The 19,670-nt window shown below is 32.0% G+C and overlaps 1 long non-coding RNA gene across 1 annotated transcript; it reads right to left on the bottom strand.

Annotated features, from left to right (window-relative positions):
- Positions 1-1,430: 1,430 nt before the first annotated feature.
- On the bottom strand, positions 1,431-18,281 carry LOC146442149 (uncharacterized). The gene is made up of 3 exons (XR_014850168.1): positions 18,005-18,281; positions 13,721-13,864; positions 1,431-9,466 (listed from the first exon to the last, which is right to left on the bottom strand). It is a non-coding gene; the product is annotated as an uncharacterized LOC146442149 (long non-coding RNA).
- Between the last annotated feature and the right edge of the window lie 1,389 nt (positions 18,282-19,670).

Below are 19,670 nucleotides of genomic sequence, written 5' to 3'. Positions count from 1 at the left end.
GAGTATATTTAATATGGATGATGAAAAATGAAATAGAAATTGTATACTTCAATTCTTTAATTTTCACAATGGTTGTGGAACTGTTCCAGGAGCTGTAACCTTACTGGAGTGTGATCTTTTCTAAATATATGTGTAACAGAAATTATGTGCACACCCTGACAGCAAAGAAAGAGGTAAGGCATACTAGCCTCCCTCGCAAGTTATAAGATGTAGGGTGTTATTTATTTCAAAATAGTTTCTCTAGCACAAATATAACTTCTCATATATGAACTGGCTAGAATTCCTCTCATATAATGATATTTTATCTAAATTAACACTACTTCATTGTGAAGTTACCTTTTGTGCTGTAAAGTCAATTTAGCAAGCCTGAGATATTTTTTTTCAATTATATTTGACCTAGAAGATAAAAGTCATGAAGTGATATAACATAAAAGACAACTATTCTACATCCCAATTTACCTAAGCATAAATTGTTTTAGAGTAGATACAGTACATGGAATGTCAGATGTCTGTAAGTATATAATGGATATAGTTCTACAAATTTTCGTTTTGAAGCAAGGCATTTGCATGTAGCTGTCTACAGATTTGCTAAAATTAATCTGGAAAAGAGAATAATTATTGAGAAATTAAAGAAAAAATAAATTAAAACATAATTTCTAAATTATTTTAGACATACAAGTTAAAATTCATGTAGGCAGAAATGGTAGAGCAACAGCATGCACCCACATGTACTCAAACCCCTCATTCAGGTTGCTACTAAGCAGTATACATCATGTGGGTGCCCTGAATGTCTCCTGAGATTATACCAAATTAGGAGTAAATTATTCATTGGCACGCAGTTTGGAGATTGGTTTCACATGACTTACAAGCAACAGTTCTGATTAAAGAATAATAAGGAGAAATGAAAGAAAGAGTCTTCACAGACATGACTCTCAGAGTCTTTGGACCCATTTTTTAAACCCCTATATTTTTCTCTTTTTCTGGTGCTCACTCAGAAGTGCCTTTATAGACCTATTTTTTCCAACAATACTAAGCATACAAAGAAGAGAAAGTAGATCGTATACACTTAATTCCACTTTGTACAAGTAGTAGTATCACCTTGACTAGAATGCATTTTAGCCAACAGTCTGCTTACTGACTGTGCTATGGTATATTATCTAAGGGTACGTTATCCTTTCAAAAGATAAAGCTATAGTTCAAAGAAATAGAGTAGTTAGAAGATGTTTAAAACATATGGTCTTACAACAACAAAAAGATCACAATCTAATAGCTATTGTTAGAGTAATAGCACTAAATAGCAACAAGGAAGCCAGTGAAATTTTTTATTAGATATTTCTTATTCTGTATTAAAACAATATGTAACTCAAGGTCTGCTTTTTCCACTCTGAAAATTTAGCTCTCTATTTGCCTTTTCTCATTTACAGTTTGTTTTTTCCTGTACTGGTTGCTAACACTCTATGCAAAAATGAAGAAATCATGAAGTCTGGATGAAGATAAATTAAACTTTGGTACAGCAAAGAAAATGTTTATACAATGCTTACTTACCCGTCAGCTGAAGTTTGACTAAATCCAGCAGAAGGCCAAGCAAATATGTTCCTAAAACTTTAATATATGCCACAAGGAAATTGAGTATGCCATTCTCCCCATCTTCTAGACACCTGCCTCTACTTATTTTGTAATAAAATGTGAAATTGCTTACTTATGAATCCATAACAATGAGAAATGAAAAGGAATTCCACTAGAAAAGTAAAGATATTTTTACCTTTGACAGCAGCTTTTTATTCAAGGGAAACAAAATCAAAATTATCATTTGATACGTATTGCCTATTTTACATGGATCTAGTCCATAGGGCTTAAAATGCAAAGTTACTTGTAAGATTTCTTTGAGTAACATATACACAGAAGTTTGCTGATAACATTGTTAGAAAATTACTTATAAGTTCAGATGGAATACTAACACCGTGAAATGCTGTTCTCATAATCACTATACCAGTTAATCACTGTTGCCAGAAATAAACAAGCAAATAAATAAATGAGCCGTTTGAGTAAATTGATCCACTTAGAACAATTGATATCTTGATGCTACTGACTTAGAAATCTATAATGGAACAATGTTCTCAAAAACATTATACACAAAATCTGGTCCAAGGTAAGTTAAACTATTTTAGATTGACAGACTTCCAAACATTTAAAATTTACTTTGTGAATTTGTGAAATTTACTTTACTTTTAAAACATGGGGTTTAGAACTAGACTTAAAGGAGAAAATTTGAGCTTTCCTCAGAGACTTCAGAGGGAATTGGTGTGTTGGAGATGCTAAACTATGCTTGCCAAAGCATTCTTTAACTTGAAAAATTTTAAAAAGCACCCCTATAGATAAATTATACCAATTATAAAATCAATTTTTAAAATGCTGATTGATTCTATTTTAATTGATTCTATCCATTTAAAATACATGAGTTGGAATTATTTGCAAAACTAGAAGTTAGTTATTCTTCTGACCAAAAGAGTCTTGAGAAAGTCATATTTGAGGTGCAACTATGTCGTGAAGTTGATTTAAATTTTATGTGACTACTTGCATATAGATGTAACCATGGACATTGATTTGCATGTGTACACTCATATGCCACTGTGCATATGTGCACAAACAGTATCTTAGGAGAAGAAACCCCACAAAAAATTAATGAATGGGATGTAATTAATCCAAGGTACTTGAATATAAAAATAAGATCATTTATGTAATTTGTTCAACAGCATTAGATAGATCCGTGTCTCTCCCCCCACAAAAAAAGAAGATATTTAAGAAATCAAAACAATGGCATTCACAGTACTTGGCTTAGTATAAAAATTATTACAGTCACAGAACTACATATAGATTTTTACTTTCCTATGTATAGCGTACCTAATAACTTTTGAAGAGCTACTAGAAAAAGAAATTCTAGACCATTTTTAGGTTGTATGGTCTTAGAAACTCTGAAAGGTTTTTTAAAAAGTAGAAACTAATATTCTAACGCTCTACTAATTCTCTGTTAATACTTTGTCGGGTCTAACTGTGAGATTCCAATAATTCTGCCCTGGCATTCACTAATCTATTCCTCTCAAACTACTGAAGGTTTGATATCATAAATCCATACTAATTTGCATTGACTATGGATATAAAGAACACACGTAGATTAATATAATTAGATTAATATAAATACTACAAATTACTGTGACTGTACTATAAACACATCTTGTCCTACTATGTGTTGTATTTGTTTTAAGAGTTTTAAGGTAATGTCGATTAAGATGAAAAGATAACACAGTATTATGTTCCATATTCCGTTTCATATGACATTTTGAGTAAGAGGCTAAAATGATAGTGAATCAACATTGCTTGTTTTCAAAAGCTAGATTTATTGAGAGAACTTATGAAGGATTGTCAAAAATTCTGTTACAGTTGCTTTTTAAAGTCAAGAATGTATTAAAAAAAAGTATGTTGTGTTTTAATATGCTCCATTTCAGTCACATTTACTTAGACATGACGTACCACTTAATTCACTGAAGTCCTATGGCCTGTATTGTGTCACATATGAGACTCGATTACACTGTTTCTTCTGGCTTTATGACATATGAATCCATTAATATCCACAGAATTAAGCAGTTTTATGTCTGGTAGTTAAAGACGCGTGACTGCATTAAAAGAGGCTAAAAAGGTACCATATTTCAATGTAAAATTCTTTCTAATGAACTCTTTACATAAGTAAAGATAATAAATAGAGTCTTTAGAAAGATGAAGCCTTCAGTGTACCTTCCCAAGCGACTTAGATGGAGCATTTACTAATTTGGAAGCTTAATGGAACCAGTTGTTCCCAGTGGCAATTTGCCTCTATTGGGCAAGAATCAACATGTATAAAAAAATTAATGTTATGATACATTGATAATCCAAGTGTTAGCATGATTAAATATTTCACTTGCTTGATTTGATTTTCATTGCATATTTACCTCTACATTAAATCTTTCTTTACTCGCAAATAACTATATTATAAAATACTTATTCAAGTAAACAACTACAGATGTACTGCATTTTAATTTTTTTTAGTACCCTGATGGGTTATATGTCAGAAACACTAGAAATGTAAAACATTTATCTTAAAAATAAGTGAAAAATTTAATCCAAACTTTGTGTAGAAATTCTTCAACTACTATTTCCACTGAAATTGCATGAAGAGAAACCTTTAAAATCTAAAATATATTTATTTTTTCCAACCTCTATCTTTTTTCTTTTCGCCTCTGAATGTTTAAATATTTTCAGTGGAAACACTTTGCCACCATATGGTTCACAGGTGGCAACAAATTTCAGTTAAATAAACATTTCTATATTCTTTCTGTTCAAGGTTCAGTCAAGCTCCAGAATGAATACACATTAGTGAAATAATACAGCAAATAATCAATCTCCATTGGTACGGTATGGTAACAGTAGGGTGGAAACAATAGTAGTAGTCATTCTACTATTTCTTTTATTTGCCCACTTTCTCATCTACCCACATTCTCTCATCCTTTTCTTTTTCTACTAAAAAAACAAAGAAAAAAACCCCACACCACCCACCAAACTTCCAAATGCAAATCCAAAAGAAAATATTACCCTAAATATAAACAATAAAAGATACATAAAATGTCATCTCTTATTTTAACTTTTTTTCTCTAGGTCATAAATAATTCCCTTTTAAATCTTTATACATTATTTTTCAGAGCAAAGGCCTGTATTAATACCTGTGAAATATTTAGTAATAGCAAACAAACAAACAAGTAAATAAAATAATAAAAAATAATAAAACTATTTTCAGCATTTAATGAATTACTGGGAGAAGGTAACTCACCAGACTATCAAACTGTACATCTGCATTTAGTTGATTATGTGTGACTGCATACATAGTCTTCTGTTACTTTGAGTGGAGGCCTGGTTGAATGTTCATCTGGACACTTTTTTAGAACTGATCAGAAAACACAACTTAATACTTGTTTGGCTTAGTGTCTGATCATCTCTTGATTCCTCTCTCTGAATTGATTTAAGTATCCAATGACCGTAACAGGAACTTAGGATCCTCCCTCTTGTATTTCCACCTAGGCTTTCTAAATTTCTGAAGTTAGACCAGATGCACCTCACCCAAAAGAGTTTAGAAAGAAGTAATGTTCTTTTATATTGACTAAATATTTTCAGTAATAACTCTCATGTGTTGAAAGCGAATTTCATATGTAAAGTTATTTAAATATTTCCTTTTCAAGGGGAAAAATAACCTAGGAAAATTCATTTATATTACTTCAAATATTAAGCTTCAATTTCATATACTGTACCAAGGCTATTACCTGAGTACTATGGTATTTTATCAGTTTTTTCACTGCACCGTAGTCCAGCTGGAGAATTCTCACCTGAGACTGCTCTTCTGAAAGCTCTTCCTGCACATGACAGTGTTTTTCTTGTGTCCAGCCAATCCCTTCCTCCACTTTTTCTGTGATTTGCATGCTTTTTAAGCTTAAAACCAGTTTAGATTACATGGTATAATTTAGATGGAAAAGCTTTCATTCCTGCCAAATCTTTATTTTTTTTCCTAGAAGTATCTAATTTCAACCAACATTTTATTATATTGTTCCATTTATCTCAATGCTTTCTTTCCTGTGTATTAATTACATGGATGAAAAGTATAAGCACCCAAACTACATTATTTTTTACACAGCTGTGTCAAGTTGGAAGTGAAAGTAAACAAACAAAAAGACATTTCTTTCTATAAATACACATGCAAGAGAAGGTGAAACAGAGAAAACTAGTTTTCTTGAGTATACATGGCTTTATCAGTAGAAAATGAATTTAATACAAACCTCCAGAGTGGACAGGAAAATTACAGCAGAGTAAGACAGAATGCAAATATTGTCAGATTGTGTGCATTTTTCTCCTTCAATAAACACCAAGTAACCTATTCCCTTTCTCACTGAAAGAAAAATGAGAAAGAGTCACTGCATTTTTTCCCATGGACTCTCAGTTCATACAGAGAGAGCTTCTGTAGAGAAGCTAGCTCCTGTGAGTTAATATGTTCATTTGCCATTATAAATTGTTCTTTTTCACATTCCTTTATTCAAACAGTATTGATCTTTTTATCTGTGTTGATGCCTAAGACAAGACACTTCACTATCTTGTTCTCTAAAGACCTAATCTATAAAAATCAGTTTTATTACCCAAGCAATACAGATATAAATATTTACACATCTATGCAAAATCCTAGTATTCTTAAAATATTAAATTAAATTACACATCCTTAACAAAATATGACATCTCTGAATGTAAATTGCTAGATAAGATTTAGATGTTATCACCATAACTATTGTTCATGCATTCTTTAAAATGTATACTTTTTTTCATCCAGCAAGATCATTAGGTATTTAATAAAGCAACTGCTTTTTTCACTCCAAACTGAAGGCTTCCCTCACCCCTGGTGGATCAAGACTGCAACAGCACTTTGACCAAGAGGCTTCAAAATTTCCACAATCAGGTTTCATTTCTGGATCTGTGGGTGTTGATTTTATACCTTTCTACTCTAATACTTTCTTTCTCCTTTTTACTTTTCTCTTATACATTTTACCAAGTGTTAATTTAATGCTTTTTATTGGTGCTTTTCTAACCAAAAGGGCTACATTTTTAAATTTGCCAAGTGCCTTATTTTATTTTAATGTTCTAAAGTTTGCAAGTTTGATATTGAACCTCCTGAGAATTTTGTTGCTTTTCCTGTGCACTGCTCAGAGTAAATCATAAAATCTTCCCCTTACCCAGAAAAGCGGACTTGGCTACAACAGCTGCAGACAAACCCCACAAACAAACAAAAAAACACCACAAAACCCCCAAATAAAATAAAACAAAGCCACTCTGACAAATTCCATTCGTTTTTGACAGGAATCAAAGGGGCTACTATTAACAGTAGTCAACAACACAAACTACAAGAGAACACACAAGACTGGTGAGAAATCTATAGGGAAAAGAATGGACTGAATATTGTCATGTCCAATGATGAAAGTTTCTCCTTCAAAACATTCAAGTTTCTTTTGCAGACCTAAAGGTCTTTTAACTTTAAGAGGGGCTCCCATGTAATCCTAGTGTTTACCAGACCTAAAAAGAGAATATATATTGCCATTATGAATTCTGACAACTGAAATATCCATCTGAAAGGGAATTCCAAATAAATGTAAATCAATGAACTTAAAATCAAAAGGTAAATCAAACAGAACTATGGCATCCTCTTAACCCTCCTCTTAGTTCTAGAAGAAGGTTCTGACTGTTTAGATTTTATTGAAGACAGCAATAAGTGGCAGTTTAAAGTCCATTCCTTGTAAATCTGTGACTACGATTTTGAAAAAAATTCAAGAAAAAGAACAAAATTATTTGCTTTCTTTAAAAGATTCTTTTGAATTTTCGAAGGATATTGATTATATCTATCCTTAAAGGGCTCTTATACAATACAATTCTGAAAATTATATGCAAGGCAGTATCACATTTGTGTCAAGGTTAAGTTTCTTTTGTTAGAGTTTGTTATTTTCAGTTTCATTTCATGTCTATGAGCAAGAAAATCCTTTGTACGCTCACTAGTTTCAGCAAGATGATGTCATTTACAAAAAACCAACAGTTTTTGTAGCTTCAGTGATTACCAGGATGCTATTACAGTTGTGTATCATTCTGCCTACCACAAAATTTTCCATTATTAGACACACTTTTAAGTTACCTAGAGGTTTCCCCAACTTCATCTGTTTGGATCGAAATTTGTCTTGCTGAGTTTTTGCTCAAGGTCAAATTATCTTGAAAAGGGTAAATGAAAATAATATGGATATTTCTAAGGAAGGTATTAGCAAATAAATACATGTGAGTATTTGTGTGCAGAGAGAGTGAGCTATAATTTAAGCTCTCCATCCATTTTGTTGAAAAGTTCTTGTGTCTTGGAGAATGTCAGTGCTGTGCTATGGCTCTTATTTATCCTGGGTTTTTTTGCTATCTTACCTGTTACTTCCCTACTAGAGAAAGTGTCTGTTTGGCAATTCTCTGATCTGATTAAGTCAGGCAATACAGCACACCAAGCAAGGAATCCCTTTACAGGTGTTCTTGTTGAAAAATATCCATATAAAAGAGGTGAATCCAATTTTACTTTTAGGTTGGGTACCTCCTGAAATCTCTTTGACTTGGGAGAAGGCTCTGATGCTGATTTTACTTTAAAAAAACATTACTGTGGAAATTCAAATATTTACCTTTCCAAATACATCAGAATTAATAGTGCCAAGTATATTAGTTTCTGTCCAACCTATGTAAGCATATTTGCGTGACTGTAGCTTTATCACTTGATATTATCACTTCCTTTTAACATCCAGCTTGTATGATGTCTTTTATCACTTAGGGGACAAACACGTAAACATTTTGATTTCTTATAATTTAACTTTTAGTGTTTAAAATACAATATTCAAGTGCTGATATGAACGAAAATATATCCTTCACTCTACTTCAATTTCCAAAACCTACAAATTAATTCTCATTTAATTATTTTTAAAAATCATGGACACTGCACAAAATAGTTAAGTCCTAAAAAGATCCTGGAATAAACTTCTAGTCTATTCAGTGGCAAATTCTGAATCTGCAACCTACAGAAAATGTCCATGTATGCCAGCTTAAACTGCTTACATGTGACTTAAACACAGAAACATGGTTCACACAATGACACAACTAAAAAGACTATAAATATAGCTGCTGATTTTCAACACAATGGTGTCTAGAGTGTTTCATAAATATCAGCATCTGTGATATGAGAATACATCTCTATTATTATTTTATACATAGGCAGTTGAAGTAAACAGATTTGGGCACATGGGGTAAAAGAAGTTGAGGCTCACATTAGGCAAAAATAAAATGTGAAATTGCTTTCTATCAGAACTCTCATTTGGGATATATGAGAACAGAGATTAATTACTCTTTTATTTTGAAACACTTTGAACTAACATGATCCCATATAGATTTAAGAGGGATTTCTCTCTAGTCTTTCTTGCAGGGTCTTCCCCTTCTCATAGGAAAGTTTAGCAGTTATTGAATCATTGAGAGACAGAAAAACTTGTATGTGCTCAGGAGCTATTTTCCTGCTCTGCAATGAGAATGACCTTGGCTCAAATCCTCAGTCAGAGATACAACTGAACATTGTTTTCTCATGTCTTTTGTTAATGCTTCTTTGTGAAGACCTTTAACTGTCCAAAGCAAATTATCATTGGCTACAGTTGTTCTTGGCAAAGTTCAGTCTGACACAGATCAGACAGCAGCATCTCAGACTGGATATTCAGAAAAGTTTAGAGGTAGTGTCTTCATTATGTCTGAGGAAAAGGGCAGAAAAGTATTTAGTTCTCCAGTTGTCTTCATCACAAAACCACATTTCTTTTACTTGAGTTTTCTTCTTCATCAATGATACAACTTCCTATTAAAAAAAAACCCAAACAAAAACCATGAAAAACCCACAAACAGGAGGAAAACTCAATTTACCTTTGTGTATGTCCTTGATAAATTCCTTGATCACTGGTTTTCCAGTGGAGCTAAGCAAGCACCGTGGTAAATGACAGAATTTTAGTATAAAAATCAGATATTTTTAGGATTTGAAAGAAAAGCTGTTCATCTGAAGTTGCAAATGTTGGTGTTTTTTGTTTTAATCTATTAATTATGGAGAATGAAAATAATTAATTTTTAAAGAAAACTGTATCTACAAAACTGTAGGGCTCTGAAAATTTTTGGCCCAGCTAAAAAACAAAGTAAAATGTTTAAACCACATTCACAGAGGCACAGGTTTAAAAACTTTTGAGTTCTTTTAAGTCAAAAGTCATAACCTATTTTTCTTTCCTTAGTATGCTGCATCTTTTAAATATATGCTTCATTTCTTAGTCATCTGGCCCTGTCCCATGTTGGAATTGCTCCCTGCTGTTAATTAGAGGTGACTATGATTTGATTAATCTCAAACATGTGTTATATATGCACACTATGGAAAACTGTATTCTGTATTTTCTGCTTTAAACATTTTTGAATGTAATGGAAATATGCCAAATATTTTTTTAGGACCTAATCTTATCTTAATGAACAATATGGATCTGATCAAAATAAGACATTCTAATCCATTTAAAGTGTTAAAAGTTCACAGAAATATGCACTAATCATGCACAGTATTTATCAATGCAATACAAACAGGATTTCAAATGCATACCACCTGAGCACCATTGTTATCTGTAAATCTGAAGTTCTCTACCTTTCTCTCCATTTAAACAAAGGTTTGTCACAGTTTGACAATGTGCTTCACCTGACCCCACATTGTTGTAGAATTTTTTTAAGACACTACCCCTATTTTTCAATACCTAAAGAGCTAGCAGTCAGTGATGACTGTAACATTTTCCTATGATTTTATATAGCTGTTGGTCTTGAAAGGTCTTTAATATTTAGAGTACAAACATAAAATCATTTTTAGGACAGGATTATTCATATGCTTAAATTAAATTTTGGGGTTAGTAATTACACAGTTATGTAAGAAAAAATCACTATATTAGGAAGGCTAAGCATATGATTAAATATTGTCTTGGTTTATAAGCATCTTGAAAGACCGCTACTAAATACAAAGTTCTGAATATTTTATGTCACATTAATGTAAGTGCATATGTATTTTTTTGCAAATAAATATACTGTATTAGGAAAAGTTCACAAAAAGATTTCCTCAGGCTGTTCAAAAGAGATTATTTTTAAAAAGTTAAATATAACAATTTTAATTTTTAAAAATGACAATTATTTAATTTGCTGCCTCTATTTTTTCAATGTAGAACTTTGTTGTTATTAATATACACCCTCCAGTGGTAAGTGAAATATAATTCTAACTAATTTTTCCTGCAGCTGTATACTAATCAATAACTATAAGAATCCCAAAGGAAAAAAATGTTGTATGGCCCTCCAAGTTCTTAATGAATGTAAATAAGCTGACCTTTCTTTGACAACTATGAATATGGTTTTTCACAATTTTACCATTGAAATTGCTGTAATCAGCAATTCATACAGCAAAAAATGGAGCCAATATTATTTGGAAATAATTATGTGTTACAAGAGGATGTATTGTACAGTTACAATGGCGAATAAACTTCATGAGTTTGGGAATCTGTGTATTTTGTCAGAAAATATCTTCAAAGAGAACACAAGTGCTCCCTTTACTTGTGGTTTTTTTTTTAAAGAATTTTCTATATCCTTGAAACACTCTAGTTTTAGTGCTCCTTTTTTATTGTTTGATATACAAATACCTTCAAACCTTGAATTATTAATTTCTAACAATAGCACCATTTTTATAGGTAGGCCAATGAACCTGAAAGTAAAGGAAGATTGCAGTAAAAAAAAAAAAAAACCAAACAAAAAAACCCAAGGATTCTGCATTTTAAAGGGGTAATATGTCCATGAAAATACGGTATATCTTATACAATTATATAATAAAACAGTGGATGAAAACAACAAATTTGAAAAAAATGAGCTATTGTAGAAATTCCACATCTAGTATTTCTTTCTCAGAAATACTCTTTGAATAGTGATGGAAAAATCAATGCATAAATGAAAGCTATGGAATATTTTAAACATCTACTTTAAAATGAAAAACCTAAAGAGGTTTAGGAAGAATTGAAATTTGAAACACATGTATTAGAGCACTGTAGTTTCTACAAAACATTTAAAATGTCTGTGAAAATGCTATTTGGAATAGATTTGAAGAAATAGGACTTGCATTGAACATGTTAATTACAGGTGCATGTTGATCTTTGAAAAAACAAAAAATATCAGAAAAAGAGAAAAAATACAATATTCCAGTTCATCATTCCTATTCAAGCAAAAGACTTGAAATACATATGGCTGGAAAATAGCAGCCTCAACTGAACACTATATTAATTATTATGATTAAAATTCCCCTTGTTTTGAAGACAGAGGTTACAAAATTCTTAGCAGTAATTTCATTAAAATCATTAGTTCTTTTTGTCCTATTTTTATGTTTTGCAATAAATAAATTTCTGATTTAATAAGCTTTGAATGCTCAAAGATCATAACAGAATATAAGCTAATTCTATGTTCATATAATATGTGTGATATTTTAAAAGAACAGTCCTTTCTTGACGACATTTCCTCAAGATCTCTACTCTCATACTTGTAATTCTTTCATGTTCAGAATGAATCCCTGCTACATCTCACTCAATATTGATCTTCAAGGCATTTCTTCCAATCCTCTCCCCAGTGTGGTCACTGAACAGTATAAAAGTTCAATAGGAAGATCAGCTGCTCATCCACTTTTTGCTAAAGCAATTTGTATTATGGATTTATTTTAGCAGTCTACAGTGGCAGTTGCTGTTTTTACTATTTAAATGCTTTGATTATCTGACCTTGCTTACTTTATCTTTTTAAGTGCTGTGCATGGGCTTTAAAGTTGATCAATAAGTGGGGATTCCTCTACCACATTATGTTGAAATCAATCCTGATTCAGACTATTTGTATTTCACTCTTATGAGTCCATCTGTCTTTCTTAATTCTATATTCTCTTTTCTTAAATAATTTTGTCTGCCACTGCAAATACTTACTGTCAGGTAGATTTCCATTGCAATCAATTCAGCTTTTCCCAGTCATAACTACAGTGCTTGGGAAGACACAAATGTATAGGATCATATCCTATACTTGAACAAATAATTATTTTATTTTTCTTTTTAGTATTTGTGTCATAGGTACTGTGAAAGTCAATAAACACAAATTTTTATTTACTTAATGTCTTCCTTTTTCCAGTAATAGCTAGAAATTAAATATCAAACTTAATGTCACAAGCTTATTAAAATACTTCAGATTTTCAATTTCTCCTGAAGAAATAGATAAAGTAATGGAATCAAGCAGCCTTCAGGTATGTCACAATAAACCTTAGAATTCTCTGATTAAATTTGGTAACTATAACTAGTCTTGCATTTCTGCAGTGTAAAAAATTGCTCTAAGAAACATTTTGTTATATTTTGCATCTAATTTATTAAATAAACATTTAAAACATTTCAAGTCTTTTATTTCTTAAAAGTTTTAAAATTTACTTTTCATTCATAATGAAAAGGTTACCACAACTGTCAGAAGCCTTAGCATGGATATGTCAAAATAGAAAAGGAGAAAGACACCAAGTAGAAAATCTAGAAATTCAGTTAATATTCTATGCACGGAGTCCTGAGCACTTAGGGGATTATCTACCTAGAACATATGAAACTTACTGAAATACTACTTTGATCTCATTTAACATCTCCACAAATGTTCAGAAGAGGGAATACCATTTCCCCTTTCTTTAACTAACACACACAAACACTAATTTTGATTTCCATTTAATTAGTCTAAACTAAAATACAGTCAGACATTGCATTGATTTCCTGTAATCCTTACATCATAATTCACTACTTTTATAATAAAATATCACAATTACAAAACAAAATCATGAGTGGTTCCTAAAACAGTTTTCATCTTCAATGTCTCAAACTTGTGAGCATCTTTTCGCATGTTTATAGGGTAATTGGTTTCACAAAACTGTGAAACTGTGACTTGCATTCACATATGTTTGAAAGATTGGGGTCTAGAATGCCATTAAAATCTGATACTGCTATTACTCAGTTTGCTAAATAACACAATAATTTTCCGTGCATGAGAAGAAACTTACCTGCTTTTTCTGGTTTTCTAGTTCTTCACCTGATTGAGACTTTTTCTACTTCCAGGACCAGCGGATACTGAAGTCTTCAGAAAGTTGTTTCTCAGCCTCTTCTTTGATGCTGTTGTTCTTACCTTTAAGTCTTCCACACTTTTCCTGATTTTTTAAAACAAAATAGGAATTATTCAATCATAAGTTTGACAATGGTAAACAAAGTGAACCTTTTTTGATGGGTGGGAGAGTTTCTGCCTGAGTTGTAGCTCCATATGTTGCACACCATCATGTCTCTGATGAGAGGGGAAGGCAACAGGAAACATGACCATGAATATCTTAAACACTGTTATAATTAGAAGATGTTAATAGCAATATAGCATAGAAAAAGTAGTGGAGTGACAGACATTTAAATCACATTAGAACCAGTGATGAGGGATTGTAAATATTTAACCGATAAATCATCATTAAACTTATGTTAAAAACATGATTGACGTGAAAGTAAGCACATAAAATAACTAATAATAAACAGTCACTAAATTAATAAAAGTGGATCAGGATTTTCACTGGTAATTTTCTAAGTGCATGAAAGAGAAATGGCTTAGGCATTTAATGTACAAAGTAACCCATACTAAAGAAAGCAAATATGCAACAGTCCTTTGCACAATGGCACAATGCCATTTTTATTCTTTTCTGGAAATTATTTGTACCAGAAATGAAAAAAAAGTTTTTCAAGGTTTGCCTGTATAAGACTTCAGTACGTCTACATATATTTTTAAAATTATAAGTAACTGTACTGAAATACTGCACGCTCAGTAAGCTTATAAGCAATTTCAGTTAATGCAAGATGTCACTCCTAAAACTGAATCAGATTCTACTGATAATTCCTTTCAAATTTTCAAGTGAACATTATGTCTTTTAAAATTTCACTACCTAACAAAAACATCTATTTCATTATGGGGCTGTTCTGGTTTTCCTTTAAGCACTTCTGGAATTTGGGGATGCAAAAAGGGGGCTTGCTTTTGCCAGAATCTTATCCTTTTAGAAAATAAGAATGAAAATGCAAAGGAGGAATAGAGTTACTTGAAGGTGTTACAAATAGCATCTAATGGGGGGTTAGGGAGGATGTGCAACTTATTCAATACTTCCTAACATCACTTGTGAAGATTTTTCATTTTATTGTGACAGCAGAGGGGAAATTTAAAAGAATTCACTACACCAAATATTATGCATTTCTGCAGAGCACAGCTCAAAAAAGACAAGTCTGTACTGTTTCTCTCAGGTGGGTAAATGTTAAGAGAGAAGAATCCAAGTTTCATGATGCAGCAGCACAAAGCTGGGAAGTGAAAATTATGTTGCAGCAGAGTCCTGAAAATATGACTGTAAAAGTTAATCAATAAAATGTCTATTCCTGTCTATTCACTAGAGGCCCCAGCTGCATAGCTTCACACAATCGATACTACAAATTATTACGGTTTCCAGGTTCCCACTGGACATTCCGAACAAATCTTTCAGGTGTAACAGGCTTATATTGGGGGGGAGGCAAGCAGGGTGGAGGAGTGGGGAGTGGGACTGGGGTTGTGTTACCTCAGGTTTTTTTCTTCCAGGAAAAGTATACAACAAACAAAGCTTGTGACTTCTAAAACTTTTCAGTTGTTTCACTGTGAAATAAATGTAATTTGGGCACCCTGTGAAATTAGCAGAAAATATTTTTACTCTGTTTTAAAACAAAATATTTTTATTCTGGTAAATTAATGAATATAAGGGACTATTTTATTGTTTTTAAATCTTAGTCAACCATTTCCTTTTTTCACCACTTCCACGAAAAATAACTTATAACAAGGACGTCACCTCAAGGAAATAAAAGCATACAGAAATGGACCTTTCCCCTCAAAGGCCTCCCAACTGTTATAGCAGAATCTCAGGTCTCAGTGTAGTTTTAGCTGACCAATTTATGCCGCGCTGCATTTTTCTTTGTATGGTCCTGTGCTCTCGCCTTGATACCAGCTGCATTTGTCAGATTCACTAAGGAGGAAGGTAGGAAAAGTCCAGGACTGTATGACTTTGAATAAGTCAGTGCAAAAGAGATGCTACTTTATGACACATGCAGTACCCTTCATAGTGACTAAATATAACCCTTATGACATTCCCTGTCCCAAAAGACCCAGGGGACAGAGATCCATTGTTCTTTCTGTCTCCCAAGGAACAGAACAGAGCACATACCAACTGGCACAGTATTACTGTTTTCAGGTACACAGTAAGATCTTGTTTTAAAGGGAAATTTCGATATTTAAATTACTTCCTTGTTAATTTTATAGATTTACCACTTCCACTTTATTAAACCTATTGTTTTGAATTTGAAGTTTTAATTTTCCAGATTCAACAAATAACTTGCTTAATGTGGTCGTGCAGCAATGAGTCAGAATACTTTTAAAAAGCAATGGTATCAAAAATTAAAGTCAAAATTTTACATAATATTAAATAAAAAATAATTTTGATAATCTATACAGCTAAGAAAATATTTCCCTCCATCAAAGTGTATTATGTTCATGTGCTGAAGTAACAAACTTCTAAAGTCACTGAATAAGTGTAGAAAACAGAACAGGAAAATGTCGGTTAGTTAATAATTTTTGCATGTGAAGAGATTCATTCAAGTTTTGTTTGTTCATATAAAGTATAAAATATCTTTTAAAAAGTCCTTCTGAAAAATCTTTTAATGATTATAATTTGGCCTCCTATTTCAACATTAGTGAAACTCATTTCAGTGAACTTTTGCAAAATTCCTGCTCTCTCTTAAGCTACATTTCATGACACAATCAATCAGTTACAGCTGGGAGTCAATTCCACTTCCCCCCCCTCCTCCCTGCCCCCGATCTCACAATAAATTACCACAATCAGTAGTCCTAGAAGTTTGTATCCTTTTCGTTTTCAAAGAAATACCTACAAGATTTGGCATAACATGGCATTCTGTAAACTGAAGAATAACTTCAAATGGTTAAGAAAACCCACTATGGCAAAAGATTCAAGTTGTGTTAGGAAAGTAAATCAGTGACAGTGTTTTCCCTAGAGGAGTACTAGTAATGTCTTTAGGGATATAACTACAGGTTGAAAACCACCAAGCTATTTTATTTAAAGAAATGAAGACACATTTCTTCACTGAAGACTGTTTCTTCCATGAAGATTTTCCCAGCCTTCAGCATAAAAATTAACTTAAAGCATTTGAACTGCAGAACAGATGAAGTTCCAGTCTAAACATCATTTACACTGAGCACATATAATATTTTACTTTAGATACATGATTTTTGTTCCATCTGAATATAGCAAGTCTTCCTTAGAGAAGATTTTTTGAGATAATATTTGATTAATATTTGCCACAAACCTGAGATAAAAAATCTAGCTCTAAATGTTCAGTCCACCACCAAATGAAGATACTTTCTTTTTGCAGCCAAATTGTGTTGTATAACATGTTCCTCATGCTCTGTGATATTACAAAACAGCATGAGATTCACTCTGTATATATAGGGATTGCTTAATGTAACATAACTTTAATAAGAAGAGAATGACTGCATGAAAAAAGAATCAAGTGAAGTGAGTAATTCTTAGCATACTCTAAATCTCTAGAACTGTACATAAAGAATCACTGTGGCTCAATATAAAATATAGTTAACATTTAGCTAAATTATAAAATCTGATTTTAGAAAATTGTTACTTTTTTATTAAATCCTAAGTGTTAGCCTTCAATTTAATAGATACTAAATTTGACTGATTAGAGCAAAAGTAATTTTTACAGTGTAAATTTTCCTAAAGTATACAGTTTGCTTTTTTTTGTTTATGTTAGCAACTTCATATATGCCTCGCTATTGTGACTAAAAGTTCAAATACCAAATTTCCTTTAATTTGGTAGCCTCTTCCTTAGAGGCAGCTTCTCTAACACAAAAAGAAAGACAATAAGACCCATATGTAACCTTTGGTCTCTAAAAAGAGGAAGATGAGAATACCATTAACAGATAGGTAATAAACAATTACACATACTATTCTATTTCAGCACGACAGAATATTAATTTTTAAAATAAACCAGATTCCTAATAATAGTATTTTTCAACACTCAATTTTTTAAGTGCAGGACGTATTTTAAAATGTACATTAATCAATCATTTAGACTTAACAGTTTATTCAATAGAGTTACCGAACATATTCACACTACATCTTACCTGAGAGCAATTATTAATACAGTACATATTAAAAGGATTTGCTGCTGACTTTAATATCTTCTGTTTCTCAAATACCGAAAAAGCAGTAACTCACTTGCAATTACTAATTTCTTCTTCAGAAGTTGGAATATGTTTTCTCAGAGTCTTCAGCTCTCCGTCTGTGATTTTCTACTGTTCTGTTCTTGGCGAACTGTTTCTGCTATTTGCTCACTTAGCTGCTCTTGAGTTGCTTTCAAGCTGGATTCCATTAGAAGAAGTTTTTCATCTTGACTGGCAAGTTCTTGGGCTGAAAGTTAAAAAAAAAAAAAAAAGAAAGCATTACATTTTATGCTCAAGCCGAGTGATATTTTTGTTTTAGATGCAATGCAGTGCAATCCTCTGTAAGAGCTGGGCAAATACTGTTTTCAGAAGAGCATCATTCCCATCCCAAATCTTAAGAGGAATATATATTATGAATATATTAATAGCTGGCTTAAGGCTCTTTCATTGTATTACAGTAAACTTAAATAAAGTAACTTGCTTGGATTCAATATCCTGCAAACATTTAAACTGCTACCAGAGCTTACTGTATACACGCACCTCCAGTATTTAGTTCATACTAAAGCAAATACCTACTGCCTTTGTATTTTGCAGCATAAGTCAAACCAGAATTCAAAATCACAGTTTTAAAAACAAAGCAGCTTTTACACCATTTAACAATAGTAACATATACAATTTAAACTTGAAGTCTTCAATTTCTTTATATTTCTTCATGAATTACAGAGCACATACATAGTAAAAACTCGTTCTTTCCCAAGGTCATCCAATAGATGGCAATCTTTCCTCAGACCAAAAGAAACCAAAGCTGTACACTGCCAGCTCTCAGAAAAATAAGTGATTTAAGACAAAGACATTTTTCCTTTGTTCTTTGTTGACCATTTTCCTAAAAGATATATGTACATAGGCTTTAATTTAAATATTTAGCCCTTTGTATGTGCACACATGAGCTTGTGTTAGTGTGCAGGTGTATGTGTTCCTTCACAGACACAAATCCACACACATGTATTTGTTTTTATACTCTTTCATAAATATATTGCTTCAGACGTATAGGCACATGTTGTTAACAGGTCTAGGATATCGTGGAAGAAAACGAAACATTAAAACAAGTACTTCACAACAAACATTAGCATGCAATTCCTTCATTATGCAGTATTCAAATTGTTTTTAAATCTGACACCAGAAAAATCTAAGAAATACAGAATCTTTTCATTATAGCAATTCAATAAATATAATAACAGGGACATTCACGTGGTCCTATGTAAAAAACCCTGGTTTTAATGTGATCTAGTATAATATTAAAAAGTGATAATGCACCAGACTTCAATGAAGCCAGAAAACAGTATTTTTCATGCTCAGATTGATAGAATCCCTTAAAGAAAAACATTTGTGCTCTGTTAACATGATTCTGCTTTCATTGCCTTTAATGTCTGACAACGTTCACCATATGCACAGGATCTAAATTCAGCTATCATATCTTCCTCTATGAATTCAGAATATTCAGAAAATCAATTTCCTTATGTAAAAATTTGCTTTGTTCTTTTCTAATTTACAGTAACATAATCGGACTTCTCACAAAACATATCAGTCACCATTTCCAAGAGTAAAATTACTGTATATAAACTGTTTAAATTTGTGCTTCAGAAAGGTACACAGCTAATATTAACAGCTAAATGTTGAACAAGCAGTACATATCACACAGAGCTCATCTTTACTGAATATCA

The sequence above is a fragment of the Lichenostomus cassidix genome, chromosome 2, assembly GCF_008360975.1.
Source record: "Lichenostomus cassidix isolate B80296 chromosome 2, HeHo_3.0, whole genome shotgun sequence".
In the NCBI taxonomy this organism is placed as follows: Eukaryota; Metazoa; Chordata; class Aves; order Passeriformes; family Meliphagidae; genus Lichenostomus; species Lichenostomus cassidix.
The sequence above is the reverse complement of the archived record's forward strand: the minus strand, read 5'-3'. Positions and strand labels throughout refer to the sequence as shown.